Source organism: Bos indicus, chromosome 17 (genome assembly GCF_029378745.1).
Source record: "Bos indicus isolate NIAB-ARS_2022 breed Sahiwal x Tharparkar chromosome 17, NIAB-ARS_B.indTharparkar_mat_pri_1.0, whole genome shotgun sequence".
NCBI lineage: Eukaryota > Metazoa > Chordata > Mammalia > Artiodactyla > Bovidae > Bos > Bos indicus.
The window spans coordinates 28,791,244-28,805,207 of record NC_091776.1 but is presented as its reverse complement, the minus strand read 5'-3'; positions in this window follow the sequence as shown (position 1 = coordinate 28,805,207).

Sequence of the window (13,964 nt, the reverse complement as noted above, 5' to 3'; positions counted from 1 at the left end):
TCCAATTCTAACTGTTGCTTCCTGACCTGCATACAGGTTTCTCAAGAGGCGGGTCAGGTGGTCTGGTATTCCCATCTCTTTCAGAATTTTCCACAGTTTATTGTGATCCACACAGTCAAAGGCTTTGTCATAGTCAAGAAAGCAGAAATAGATGTTTTTCTGGAACTCTCTTGCTTTTTCCATGATCCAGCAGATGTTGGCAATTTGATCTCTGGTTCCTCTGCCTTTTCTAAAACCAGCTTGAACATCTGGAAGTTCACGGTTCACGTATTGCTAAAGCCTGGCTTGGAGAATTTTGAGCATTACTTTACTAGCGTGTGAGATGAGTGCAATTGTGCAGTAGTTTGAGCATTCTTTGGCATTGCCTTTCTTTGGGATTGGAATGAAAACTGACGTTTTCCAGTCCTGTGGCCACTGCTGAGTTTTCCAAATGTGCACTCAATATGTGCAGTTTTCCAAATGTGCACTCAATATGCCAGCACTCAATATGTGCAGTTTTCCAAATGTGCACTCAATATGCCAGCACTTTCCAAAAGTGCTGGCATATTGAGTGCAGCACTTTCACAGCATCATCTTTCAGGATTTGAAATACCTCAACTGGAATTCCCTCACCTCCACTAGCTTTGTTCATACCGATGCTTTCTAAGGCCCACTTGACTTCACATTCCAGGATGTCTGGCTCTGGGTGAGTGATCACACCATTGTGATTATCTTGGTTGTGAAGAATTTTTTTGTACAGTTCTTCTGTGTATTCCTGCCACCTCTTCTTAAAATCTTCTGAACCATTAAGGAAGCCCATATATTCAGTGACCTGCCAACAAAACTGTGAGCTTCTTTGGGACAAAATTTGTGCTAATTTGCCTTTTCCCTATTACAGCATAAATATTTTGTTTCAGTAGGCCCTAGAAGTAATTTTGAATAAATGAAAATAATTTAATTAATGAAGATGTAGTCCCAGTGTTAGTGTAGGAGGTATAGTAAAGGTCATATTAAGGCTTAAGTCTGATTGTAAGTTAATTGTTGCTGAAAATGCTTCCTTGAAACTTATGCAAATATTGAAAAAATGAACAGTTTTCTTTTCTTTCCACTAACAACATTCTCATATTTTAAAAGAACACACCACCTTAAAAAAGTGAGCATTGTTTGTATTGACTATATGCGGCCCTCTCCAAGTCAGCCTATATGATATTGGTCTTGTCACCTTGTTCTGACCATAAATTTGCTGCACTGATCTGTCACCATTATCAATAAACAAACACAACCAAGGACCATACTACTAAGGACAGTAAACATTAAGCATAAATTTTCTAGTAAATAATGGAACTTAATGCCTTAACCTTGATAAGGTATATTAACTTATAAATAATATTCAAAATGTAGTTCTCTTTAAAGTTTTTAAAAGTGAAGTTCATCCTGATCCTAACTCTTATTGTAGCATGCGGTGGAGGTCCTGCGTACTGCTTTTTATCAAAGAGGTGTTTGACTCCTTTCTTTCATTTTCTAATCCTGTAGGGATGTGACTCTTTGTTGTGTGTGTTCTCAGTGACTCAGTCATCTCTGACTCTTTGAGACCCTTGGGCATGAGCCCGCTAGGCTGCTCTGTCCATGGAATTTTCCAGGCAAGAATACTAGAGGAGGTTGCCATTACTTTCTTTTTTTTTTTTTTTAATTTTATTTTATTTTTAAACTTTACATAATTGTATTAGTTTTGCCAAATATCAAAATGAATCTGCCACAGGTATACATGTGTTCCCCATCCTGAACCCTCCTCCCTCCTCCCTCCCCATACCATCCCTCTGGGTCTTCCCAGTGCACTAGCCCCAAGCATCCAGTATCGTGCATCGAACCTGGACTGGCAACTCGTTTCTTACATGATATTTTACATGTTTCAACGTCATTCTCCCAAATCTTCCCACCCTCTCCCTCTCCCACAGAGTCCATAAGACTGTTCTATACATCAGTGTCTCTTTTGCTGTCTCGTACTTTCTTGAGGGCATCTTCCTGTCCCAGGGATTGAACCCGTGTTGCTTTCATCTCCTACATTGGAAGGTGGATTCTTTACCATTAGTGCCATCTGGCTATTTGTTAGGGAGGGTCATAGTTTTTCCTGTCCAATGAAAACTTTACTTGAGTAGTTTTTTTTTTCTTTTTTTGCTATGTGTTTATAAAAAAAAAAAATCCATGCAGTAAAACTTCAAATAGATATTACAGAGAAATGAAATCTATTATACTGGTAAATATTTCTAATGATTAGAGTTTGAAATAAAGTTTTATTGCGAAAGGATTACATTTTTAGGATAAATTTTTTCAGGAGCTCCTGTAGGAAATTCTAAAAGAATTTTATTTCAAAAAATGAGAAAGAAAGCTGGATGCCAGAGATCCTTTTGTTAGTGAATAGTTGTCACAATAATTTAGAACTGTTAAAGAATGTTCAACATCAGACCTTGTGTCCATGATACATAGAGATCTGTATAGGTAAATCAGAGAGTTTTGATGTTCTGTTAAAAAAAAATCTACATTAAAGTCCAGTAATCTGGGACTTCCCCGGTGGCACAGTGGATAAGAATCTGCCTGCTAGTGCTGGGGTCACAGGTTTGATCCCTGGTTCGGGTGGATTCTACATGCTGCACACAGAGCAACTAAGCCCATGCGCTACAACCACAGGGCGCGTGCTCTAGAGCCCATGAACTGCAACTGCTGAGCCCATGTGCTGCAGCTGCTGAAGCCTGCATGCCTGGAGCCTGTGTTCTGCAACAAGAGAAGCCCCCTCAATGAAGCCCACCTCATACATGGCAACAAAGAGCAGCCCCCGTTCACTGCAACTAGAGAAAGCCCGCACAAAGCAACGAAGACCCAGTGCAGCCAAAAAAAAAAAAAAAGTCCAGTAGTTTGAGTCAAAACTGGAGCACATCTATTACTCTTGATTTTATTTAAGACCATGTGTAGACTCAGAAAGAAAAAGCAAGTATATGACAAACAAAAAAAGAACTTTCACCTAAAAGCCTAAGTGTTTTAAAGTTATCTCATATTTTTGTTGTGATCTTGGAGTCTTTCAGAAATATTTTGCGTATTAAAGGTAATTACAGGTTGGCTTCAGAAGAGTAAATAAGAGTGAATGGACATCATTTGCATTTGTGTGCAAATTATGACAATTCCGTCTTTTTTCTTCCTCCTTAATTACGAAGAATCAAATTTCAGTCTTGAATAGGCATTCAGTATTGAGTGTATTCTGTCCAAATATGAAAACATGTCTCTGTTCTCTAAATATGCTTTCATAAAATTTTTTTTACCCTATCACAGCCTCACTCCAACTCATATTACATGGGACAGAAAAATTAATGGGGTGCTTTGGAGTAACTTTTTTCATTCTCTGGGCTCCTGGCTTTATATAAACATAGGATGCAAGACTTCTAGAAATTCATGAGTTTCTATTCTTCAAAGATTAAAAGTTTTTAAATGATTATTTTATCTTCTACTTTTTTTTCTGTAACAGATTTTTTTTTTATTATTCATCTGTCTTTTCTTTGTTTAAAATTTTGTGTTTTTAAATTTCCTTGCATTAATCTCAAGCTTTTCTTCTAAGATTTTCTAAGCAACATCAAAATGCAAGACACAAATATTGACATAATTTTAATTGTAATTGTTTATTGGCTACCCAAAGACTTGGAGACAGCCTTGAAAATTGTTTATAAAAATTCCCATGCCTATTTATAAAGATGAGGTATGATAAGGAACTCTGTAGAAAGAAATGGCAACCCACTCCAGTATTCTAAGAATACTCCATGGACAGAGGAGCCTGGCAGGCTACAGTCTATGGGGTCACAAAGAGTTGGACACAACTGAGCAACTAAGACACAAGATAAGGAAATATTTGCACCAAAGGGAGCACTGTCAATTTTATTTTAAAAACACATATAAATAGTGTTGCTGCTGCTGCTGCTAAGTCGCTTCAGTCGTGTCCGACTCTGTGCGACCCCATAGACGGCAGCCCACCAGGCTCCCCCGTCCCTGGGATTCTCCAGGCAAGAACACTGGAGTGGGTTGCCATTTCCTTCTCCAACATAAATAGTGTTAGATACTTTAATGTATCTGTTATTGGATAATGTACAAAAATTCTTAGTATATGTTAAGTACCCTGTAACTAATAATCTATTCATATCTATTGAATAACTACTATTTGCCAAGTACTTTATAAGTGTGTTCTTACTTCAGTTCAGTTCAGTCGCTCAGTCGTGTCCGACTCTGCAACCCCATGAATCACAGCACGCCAGGCCTCCCTGTCTATCACCAACTCCCAGAGTTCACTGAGACTCACGTCCATCGAGTCAGTGATGCCATCCAGCCATCTCATCCTCTGTCGGCCCCTTCTCCTCCTGCCCCCAATCCCTCCCAGCATCAGAGTCTTTTCCAATGAGTCAACTCTTTGCATGAGGTGGCCAAAGTACTGGAGTTTCAGCTTTAGCATCATTCCTTCCAAAGAAATCCCAGGGCTGATCTCCTTCAGAATGGACTGGTTGGATCTCCTTGCAGTCCAAGGAACTCTCAAGAGTCTTCTCCAACACCACAGTTCAAAAGCATCAATTCTTCAGCGCTCAGCCTTCTTCACAGTCCAACTCTCACACCCATACATGACCACAGGAAAAACCATAGCCTTGACTAGACGGACCTTTGTTCTTACTTAGTTCCTCATAAAAAGCTTATCAGAGGGATATTATCATTATCCCTATTTTATGGATGAGAAAACTGAGGCTCAAAAAATTATATAATTTGAGCAAGGTCAAATAACTGATTGATAAACATATTAAATAAAATATTAATGCCAATGACTATGTATATCAGTTCAGTTCAGTTCAGTTGCTCAGTCGTGTCCGACTCTTTGCAGCCCCACGACTCACAGCATGCCAGGCCTCCCTGTCCATCACCAACTCCCGGAGTTCACCCAGACTCACGTCCATCGAGTCAGTAATGCCATTCAGCCATCTCATCCTCTGTCGTCCCCTTCCCCTCTTGCCCCCAATCCCTCCCAGCATCAGAGTCTTTTTCAATGAGTCAACTCTTCGCATGAGGTGGCCAAAGTACTGGAGTTTCAGCTTTAGCATCATTCCTTCCAAAGATATCCCAGGGCTGATCTCCTTCAGAATGGACTGGTTGGATCTCCTTGCAGTCCAGGGGACTCTCAAGAGTCTTCTCCAACACCACAGTTCAAAAGCATCAATTCTTCAGCACTCAGCCTTCTTCACAGTCCAACTCTCACATCCATACATGACCACAAGAAAAACCATTTTCTGAAATTCACTCTCAAAAACTGAATTTGTTCATTGTGAAAGAAAATTTTAAATACCAAAGTCTCTAGTTTTAGCAGAACTATATCATAACACCATCAGAGAGATTGACACATTGCAATTGCCTATAATGTGGGAGCTCATGATTATGAAGTAAATGAATTGACAAGTACCAGACTAGGTTCCACTACCGGTGCCAGCCGTCCTGCTGGGCCACTGAATTCCATCCCCATCCTGCGTCACCAGATGGCAACGTTGTTTGTATTAATTTAATTATTGGGAGTGAGGCTTTGAGTCTTGTGGCTTTGACAATATCTAAACAATGGCAATCGGAGAAGGCAATGGCACCCCACTCCAGTACTCTTACCTGGAAAATACCATGGATGGAGGAGCCTGGTAGGCTGCAGTCCATGGGTTGCTAGTAGTCGGACATGATTGAACGACTTCACTTTCACTTTTCACTTTCATGCATTGGAGAAGGAAATGGCAACCCACTCCATTGTTCTTGCCTGGAGAATCCCAGGGGTGGGGGAGCCTGGTGGGCTACCGTCTACGGGGTCGCACAGAGTCGGACATGACTGAAGCGATTTAGCAGCAGCAAACAGTGGCAATGGCTCCAGTAATCTGCCAGTTAATTGACACCCTTTCTTTGGTCCAATCCAGGGAGACTGGTCACAGGAATATTGGGGAAATGGGAACCACCTTCTGCCTTGTTTGCGCACATGACTTTCACTGTGATCCCATCTTCTTTAATTTACCCTCTCTGTTATGTCACTGCTCTATTTCCCCTTCTTCTCTCCCATATGTAGCACAACAGAAAACCTTAACCTGGTTTCCTTTGAGCAGGGAGGATGGCTATGGTGAGTAGAAAAAACCAACAGCCAATCCTTCTATACTAAAATTTGCTTTAGGGGTTGAGAGGGTTATGGCAGGGTTTTTCAGTTCTTGAAAATTAGGAAACAAAAAGTCTTCTTTTAATACAAAATACTGAATTTCAGGTTATCATGGCATTCACTAATTCTTTTATTTTCCTTTATGTAGTCTTAATATATTTTCAGCTTAATATATTGACAACCCTTAATTTATATTACCATTAAATGTTGCTAACTGGCTCACTTGAACAAGGGAAGGGGAGAAACTTGCTGTCTTGGAGAACGTTTTATCCATTTCTGCATAACCCACATTTAACTTCTAAAACATCTAGAACATTAATTACATTTGCAGTGAGGCAAACAGAAAGTGGTAGAAGGGCAGGCAAACCTCATATATTAGGTATTAGCTGGTGGCCTTTGAGAGTGCAGAGAATACACAATTATGCTGTATATTGCATACTACTTTTTCATTAATGCTTTTGAATGCCAATGAAGAGCAGCTGATGGTAGCTCCTTTAAACTTTACCTCTTTTCCTCCTTCAGTTTGACCTCATACCTCAAGTCATAATGTATTTCACTGACTGTTATTGCAAAAGTATTTTAACTGGTAATTCCAATGGGATAGGTCACTTTCAATGGCTCTCAATTATACCGCTTGAAACTAATAGTAATAGCACAGTATCACTGTGCCAATAGCTGAGGAAATAATGGAATTCTAAATAGTTATCCAACAGGTTGGTCTAGAAATAAAACTGTTTATCCAAAACCAAATCTGTTCCCATTTAATGCAGGGTGATATATAGCTTTATGTATGTATCAGAAGTCTTTGTTAAAATGTGCAAATACACTTATGAATTTACACAACTTTGGCAGTTATCTGAGCTGAACCCTACCAATTTGCTAGAATTATTTTGAAATAATTATTGCATACTCATAACTTAAGCCTTGGATGTTAGATGTTGGACTCTCACCATCAAGTAATTCCTAAAACAGCATTTAGAACCATTTTATCACAGTGTTTTTCTAGAACATTGTTTCTTACTGCTTTTTGCCACTAGATGGAAGAAGCAGGTTAACAAAATGATATTTTTGGTGTTTTATTCAACTCTACCCAGAAACAACCACAACACTGTGTTTAAAATAATGACAGTCTCAGCATTCTTTTTTATTTTTACTGAAGTATTTCTTTTCATATACATACTAGATCTAAAAAGTGTATTTCTTTTGTATTTTTATAGAGATTAATTTTCTTTTTATTATTTTAAAGGACTGAAATTTTTGAAAACAACCAAGAAGGAAAGCAACTGCTACTGGAAGAGGAGAGGTAAGAATTATAATAAGATATTGGTATATAAAAAATAGATATGTGGCAAAGTAATTCTTCAAGTGCATTACTGTCCAATACATAACAATCCTCATTCATGTAATTATTCTTTTGTGCCACAAATGCTTACTGAGCAGTTGGCACATTGAAGGCACTAAACAAAGTGCTGAGAAACACACAAGGGATGACTTGAGTGCAGTAACTGCTTATAACATTTTTACATTCTACAGGGGAGTTGAGCAAGACTCATTTATGCATCATTTAAAATAAAGTAAAGATGGATAAATACTAGAAATACAGGTACAATATTTTGGACATACAGGGAGTGTAGGTTTGGAGTGTCACGTTAATCTGAGGAGAGCAGGAATCACTTCATGAAGAAACTGGAATTAAGAGGGACAGTTGATGTGGAAGGAGCAGAGAATGGCTTTCCTATGATAGAGGCAGAATGAGCAAAGGCACAGAGCAGGAAATAGCAGGTTAAAAGCATATATAATGTATAGTGATGAAAGGACAGTGCATTTTAAAAAGCAACTTAAATGTTTATATAGTTAAGACATTGTAAAATGTAGTTTTTGAGCAAATGATAGATACAGGAAGGTGCTAAAGCACTGTGTAGGAGGGTAGGCATTCCAGAAAAGTGAAGCTTCAGCTTAGAAACAGAAGATCGCTCAAGATTCAGTAGCCTGTAATGAGAACACTAGCATCCATCTGATGCCAGTGTTTTATCAAATGTAGGTTTACTGTGCATGTGGGTCTGTAAATTGGTAGGAAAACTCCATAAGAGAATGATGAATTCTGACGTATGAGGGCAACTTCCTGCAGCTTCTATTGTTCTTCACCACTCTACACATGTTAGAAAGGAGACCAAGGTGGTAAACAGTGTCATTTGACTCCAAAAACTAGTATTTAATGTTTGGAATAACACATAGTACTCCCTACCTTTATACCTAGTGTCTACCAATGTGAATGATCAAAGATTTCTATTCCAGCTGTCGAAGGCAATGAGCTTGAACCCTGATGTTATGAGTGGCTATAAAGTTATCTAGCTTTTAAATCCAACCACAGAATTTGATTTTATGACCTCCTGTGGAACTATAGCCACAGGTTAACTAAAGGTTATGAAGTAATATTTCCTTTTTATGGTTTTGAATTCACTGCCTTGTAATTTCAGAGATCACCTTGTTCTACTGTAGGACAAGCTTCATGGTGTTAGAATTTTGTACAGCTCAATGAGGATCTTGTAACTGTTTTCCAAATTCAGATTCTATATATTATTCCTATAATATTATTTGTATCTACTTCATCACTCTTTTAATTGCTAGAAACGTATGTAGGAGACCTTAATATAGTTTTTAGCTTATAGTTCCTACTTTTTCTATTTCTTGTTTATAAGTAAGGTATAATTAAAACTTAAAATTAAATATTGTTTTTTATCTTGATGGGAGTAAAAATGCTATGCATTGTCTTATTTAAATTTGGTAAGTATGTGATCGTACACAGGATTACTAAATTACCTGGTATGTAATGTACATATATATTTTTATATATTTATATTTCAGATGAATAAATTCAGATTATAAACAGCCTCACCATTTTATTCTACAAAGCAACATTTTGGTAATAGCTAAATATATTCATATTTCCCCAAATTAAAAATAGTAGCCTTGGTTATTTTAACACACATATAAAATATTAGCTTTGTTTATATCTCATTAAATAAAGCTGATAATTTTATTTTATTGATACTTAATGTGCTTTATAAAATATAAACTAATTCCCCTGCAAAGAGAATGACATCATTTTGATTTTATGACTTTTTTGCCCCTCTACAGTTAAATCTTAAAAAAATTATAACTCACTAGTAGTATTGGATCTGAAAAAATAGAACTTCAAAAGTACTTATTAGAGGGATAAAAAATGGCTGTAGAAGCCTACATTAATTATTGGCTTTCTTTTAGGACTGTGTCTACATAAGCAAGATAGAGAATAGAGGTACTTATCTGAAAAGAGCTGGGCAAAAATTTTAAGCCCTGTAATTGAAGCAATGATACAGTAAGGAGTTTGCATCCTGCTTATCCAGACTGTGTATTTATATTGATTCCATTGGCTTAGCATAATTGCGTTTAACTCTCTATAACTCTTTACCCTTATAGATATCAGTAGAAAATATAAAAATAAAATTTTCTAATTTGATACAGCCTCACCCTACCTTTAATGCTTGGTTTCCTATTATTTGTCACATGAAAATCATTGGTGATTTTCCTATAGAGACCTTTCTTTTTTAAAATCTGACAAGACAAGTTTATATGGCTCAATAAAACACGCCTGTTAAAAGTGTTATTTGGTCTTTATTAATTTTTAGAAGTTTATTTCTTCCAGTTTAGAATAATGTAGTTTTGCCTTTCAGGAGTCATAGCATTTTTGGCCAAATTACATCTCTTTGTTACTACAGGTAATATAATATTCCTTTGTGGAAATCTGATTAAAACAAAACTCATCAGTCCAAATTTTGTTCTTTGTTAGTGCTGGCATCAAATGGGAATTTCATAAATTCAATAGAAAGAAGACAGTTGAGAATTTGGTAAACATCAAGCTATTTTAGGAAGGGAACTACATCATAATTATATCAGCAGTTGAGCATAAGGGTACCTCAAGCCGTAGTGTATGGTGTTGTCTTGTTTTGTTTTTGCATTTAAGTTTTTCTGTATATACAAAGTGGGTTTAACAAAATAGGTATCTCACTTCAAAAGTTTCACACTGGAGAACGTTTGAATACTAGAATAAAAAATATATGCTTCTTGTTCACACATATTCATTTATTTTGTTCGATAAATTTTCTTGTTGGCATTTGATATTTGTAAACTATATAACAAAACAACTAAAATTTCCTACAAAATTACGATTATTTTGAAATTTTGAATTTTTACTAAAGATGATATTTTTTTACTGAAATTTCCAAGTTGCCAGAATGCCTTTGACCATTTTGGGATATTGCAAAGAACATGGTTTATAAGAAAAGAAAAAAAGAAACTTCAACATAGTATGTTTAAAATTTTTTCTCTCTTTTTTTTAAGCAAAAGGAGCTCAGAGATAGACATAGTTTGAGAATATTTAGGAGCAGAAGAACAATAACATCACTGAATATATGGAGTTATAAACTTTTGTGCAGGTAAATTTCTTTTTCTTTTATGATGAGATAGTTTTCTAAATGGTTATTTAAACCTATAGCATTTGATGCTTACATTAATTTATGCCTGGCTCAAAATTTTGCTTTCTTTCCTTCCATCAGAATCACTTTGGCTAATTTTCTTTACATAATGAGGAATGAATAATTGGGAAGGTGTGAGTGTATCTGCGGCAGCAGCAGAGTGTACCTAACATTAGGAGATTCAAGAAGTATTATGTTGTAGGGAGGGAATAAAGAGTCCTGTTACTGAATTCAGTTCGATTCTATTCTTTAAGATCCTTTCTCTTACAGACATTTCACAAAATCATTTGAAATAAAGACTGTAACTTTGAAAACAGACTTACCCATGTAGTTAGGGGAAATTGGAATAGAAAAATGATTCTCAATAAGGCTTCAGATTTCTTAAAAGTATTTTTGTTCTTCTATATATTCTTCAGAGTGATTCTTCTAAAGCATAAACCTTGTCAGTAAATTCTCTGCTTAGAACGTAGCAGTGGTTTCCAATGGCTTCAGCATAAACTCTAATGTTAGCCCCCAGGATCTGCACCCACTTCTATCAGCAACATTTCTCTCACTGTATCCCCCTGCCACCCACCATGCACCTTCCATTCCTTTTATATCTCATCTCTCATCTGCTTTCAGCTTTCACAGTGCTCTCTGCTTTCATTCAAGCGGTTTTCTCCATTCATAATCACCCTTGCAGCCTTTCCTTTTCTGTTCCTACATGTCTTTCAATTGTATTAACAACGTCTGTGAACTTTGCTGGCACTCTCAACTCTTTCAGTTCCCACCGTCAGAACTAGAGGCTCCCTACCCTATGCTCCCATATTTCTGTTATAGCACTTCCACAGTTTTCTTGCGTGTTGTTCACAGTTCTCTTTCCCACTAGATTGTGAGTTAACTATGGGCAAGGAAAGCGTCTTCTTTTTGTAGTTCTAACATCAGCACAGAAAAGCAGATGGTACTTACACAAGAAATGTTTGTATTATTAATTAATAGTTAATAAACATTTAATGTATACCCAGGAAAGAGGAACACACTAAGATATTTTTTGAGGGGGATACGTATATTATTGGAGAAGGAAATGACAACTCACTCCAGAATTCTTGCTTGGAGAATCCCATAGACAGAGGTGCCTGGCAGGCTACAGTCCATAGGGTTGCAAGAGTCAGATATGACTTAGCGACTAAACCGCCACCACATATATTATACATATAGTGTAATAAATGCTGACTAATTAATGTCATTATTTTCTGTTCTCAAAAATCTTGAAATTGAAGTAGACAAAACAAACATCCAGAATAAACTATCCAAGATAGTTATATTCAACATATATATTTTCTTTTCTTGTGCAGCTCAAGTCTTAGGAGGCATTTTCTGACTACTACAACCTGTATTTATCTCCCTGTTTCCATTACTTTTCTCTTATCCAGTCAGGTTCTAAATGTATGCTTCATTGAACTGTTCATTGGGTTTTAGATGTGCATTTTGTCTTTCTTTATGAGTATAAAGATTATATGTCCTTTTAGGTCAGGGGTTACATCTGCTACTTTGAATTTTTTTTCCTGCAGAATCTAGTGAAAAGCTGCACACACAATATGTTCTCAAAAATTATTTATGGGATGCGTAGGGGTTCAGAATGAGCCTCTTCAGAAGGTGTCATTTTTGTATGGAGATTGTTTTGAGCTGGGGGCAGTTGAGTCTCTGTAGGTTCAAGAGAAACTACTGCCTTTCCTTTACTACCTATAAGAATTTGAATTAGGAGTTTTTCCTAGAAAAGAGTTTTTGCCAGAGGTAAATTTTATCTAAGTAGCTTTATCTATATGGCAGGGCAAAGATCTAATTATTAAACTTCTGCTTTTCCTCGTATTGTCCTATGAATAAGCCTCCTATCCTTGGAAGCCCCAAGCTCCTTTCCCAGTCCTTAGGTGAGGATGGCATCTGTACCTCATTTTATCTTTCAGTCTTTGAACCTCTCATGTATGGGAGGTTCCCATTAAATTTGTTTTTCTCCTATTAATCTGTTTCATGGCAATTTAATTCTTAGACCAATAAGAAGAACCTAGAAGGGTAAAGGAAAGTTTTCTTCTTCCCCAACAAATGAATAAGAGCAAATTCACATGTTTGAACACTGTAAATGCTACATAAATAAAGGTACCTGTGTGTTGAGTCACAAAAAGCAATTCCTCAAAGTATTTTTTATATAAATTTTGCTGTGGGTGAATACCACACAAAAATATTTTATTACAGTTAGTATAATTCCTTAAAATGTAATGGGGGTGTTGACTGCTTTGAGGTTATTAGTAAAAATAATGTTATTTCAGTTTAATTTTATAAAGACCAAGGAGGCTAGAAAGACGTTGCTTTACTTATATCACGGGATTTGGTCTTCTGTCTTGTTTTGACCACTGGAATGTGGAATTACCACGCAGAGGCACAATTACCCAGTGCTGCACGGCTTACCTGTGACTCTCAAGTTTAAGTCCAACACTTACTGAGGGACCTGAATGCTCCTTTCTTTGATGATTCCCCCCAGCACCACCAGGTGAAGTGGACAGCCTTTTGATGGACTCTGGGAGTCTGAAGTTGAAAAATTTTCTATTTTGAGTGCCAAAGCTCAGAGAAATAGAGAGCACGTGCTGTGATATATGGCAGTGCTCTCTTAGAGTATCTGTTAATCCTCTCAGAGTTTCCGAAGACCTGATGCTATTCATCCTGAGTATCTGAAAATTCAGTGACATGGAAAGCTGGAGTCAAAAATTCTGTGACCTGGAATTGAAATTTTTTGAATAAACAGTCTATATCTGATAGACACTTAAGAAATTTATTTCTGAAACAGTACTAACAATTCATATGAAAACATTAGTTTAAGAAGTAAATTTAGATAATTGATTTGTTCAGCTGTTGAGTGGCATTTGTAAAGCATGCATCCTTAAATTTAGTTGAGTGTTTAAGTTTTGTTGTTGCTGCTGTTGTTTAGTCGCTAAGTTGTGTCCCAGTCTTTGCAACCCTATGGATTGTAACCTGCCAGGCTCCTCTGGCCATGGGATTATCCTGGAAAGAATGCTGGAGTGGGTTGCCCTTTCCCCCTCCAGAGGATCTTCCAGACCCAGGGATTGATCCCGTGTCCCCTGCTTGGCAGGCTAATTATTTACCACTGAGCCACCTGGGAATCTTTTTTTGAAGTTCTAAGAACTATAAAATTATACCTTTAAAAATTTTTAGTAGTATTGTTACTCTTATTTCTAAAAAACATAGCTGTATACTTTGAGAAAGATTTTTCATCCAGATATTTT